At 36.4% G+C, this 2,071-nt stretch overlaps 1 protein-coding gene across 4 annotated transcripts in view; it reads left to right on the forward strand.

Annotated features, from left to right (window-relative positions):
• Nucleotides 1-2,071, forward strand: part of LOC128881152 (calcium release-activated calcium channel protein 1-like) — a 16,986-nt gene that overhangs the window by 8,734 nt on the left and 6,181 nt on the right. The gene's annotated exons all lie outside the window — the stretch shown is intronic.

Here is a 2,071-nt window from a genome sequence, read left to right on the forward strand (position 1 = left end):
ATCATTTCTGAAGGATCTAATTGGGATTGTATTTATTTTCATGCCTCTTTCAGAATGAATAATTAAATAATAATAAACCTGATGTATCCTTCGTCAGGTGCAGTTGAGATATTGGTACAGAAATCATTTCTGAAGGATTTAATTGGGATTGTATTTATTTTCATGCCTCTTTCAGAACGAATAATTAAATAATAATAAACCTAATGTATCCTTCGTCAGATGCGAGTTGGCTGGATTTTTTTTTTTTTTTTATATATATATAAGAACCATTCCGTGGCCATAGGTAGACAAAATTTTAATCTACGAACAACCTTTACTTTTTTATATATTCAATGCAAACTGCAATTTGAATTGTGCAATCAAATTGCGTTTCACGTAGAACGAATAAAAGCTTATCTGAAAAATCGGTTACATAGTTTCTATCGGTCATCCATTATTCAAAGAGAATTTTATCCACTTCGTCCGTGATACGTTTGAGTGTAACAATATTCAAAGGTTTATTATGCTAATTTATTATCAACATAGATTCTCGGTTGATGTATCAGGTTGTCCGAAAAGTTTCTTTCGTGAGTCGCATTCAATTTCGAGTTGCATTTATTTTCTGTGGCAGTGTTCATATAAATAGACAATCTAATTTCTTAGACATTGATGCTGTAACAGTAACGAAGCGAAATGAATCGTACACAATTCAGTAATGTACCATAAAACATACGATATCGTGTATATATTAATTATTAATAAAACGAAAGAAACTTTTCGGACAACCTAATACATCCAAAGGGACTCGAACGCATTGCATTCCGACCTTACATTTCGAGATAGAAAAAGGAAACAAACTTCTTTCTCGTTACCGTATATTTATTTTGGTTCGTTCCCATGCGACACTATCTTCTCCCGTGTTTTCTTCACAGACTCTGTCAAGGTCGAATCGAGAGTAACGGTTACGCAAAAAAAAAAAAAAAAAAAAACTGGTTTGTAGATGCAAGTCGGCGATCTCTGAAACTCGCCGAAATGAGTCACAGTTTAAAATTATTTGTCGTGCTCTACAAGTTTCAGTTTCCGTACGACGCGATTCGCGAAGTTTACCACCGGAATTCTTTATTTGTCGATCGTCGATAACCCGTAGTTCCGATTCAGTTCGACGCTCGATAATCTTATCGATTTCTGTTGAAATTCCCTGTCCCGACGTTCGTCTATTCCGGGTAACTTTGCATTCGACTATTTCTAGATGAATCGTTATTGTTTGCCTTTTAGAATAGCGGCTTATTTTCAGCGATGTATTTCGTGAATCACAGATCGCGACCGTTTCCAAGTACAACGACCCCCGATCGCAACAAAAATACAAATTTGTTGACCGCTTCGGGACCCGAGTTTGTTTTGAAACCGCTGCGATCGAGAGAGGAATGTTATCATCGCGTGTGTTCCGATGCGGTTCGGTCAGCGGGTGGCGTTTAAATTAAAGATCGCAGGGAAACGTATCATTTGCGTAATAGCGCGTGTAAATGAAATAGAACGCTGCGCGTGCAACGCCCCCGTTGTTCGAACACCGTCAACGCTTCGCTACTTGTCACCATCGCTCCAAGCATCGTGTTTATTTTTCATTCCTTCCACCTACAGCGGGTGTAGAAAGTATTCGTACACCGATCAATTTCCAAACGAACTTATTTTTTATAAACAATGTCATTCTACGTATTCTCGAAAATCTCCAGAATAGATATATATTGCAACAAAAATAGCTATTTATGCAAGTTGCGAAATTAACAAGAAAAAGACGATCAATCGATAGAAATATTGAAGCAATAAATATTCGGACAACTGTTCAAAAGTACTTCATTGGAAATTTGATGTTTTCTAATTCGTACGGAGCAACAAACTAATGCTTCTATACTTTTACCCACTTTTCGCATTTTTTTTGTCAATTTCGCAAATTATATTAACTGGTAAACGTTGTTTGGACTATATCTGCCTCAGAGACTTCCGAGAATATGTGAAATATCATCGATTACAAAAACAGAAGTTAAGAAAGTACAATTTCACAGAAAAGTTTTTTGGGAAATTGATCGGCGTACGA

This window comes from Hylaeus volcanicus, chromosome 8 (genome assembly GCF_026283585.1).
Source record: "Hylaeus volcanicus isolate JK05 chromosome 8, UHH_iyHylVolc1.0_haploid, whole genome shotgun sequence".
Lineage (NCBI taxonomy): Eukaryota > Metazoa > Arthropoda > Insecta > Hymenoptera > Colletidae > Hylaeus > Hylaeus volcanicus.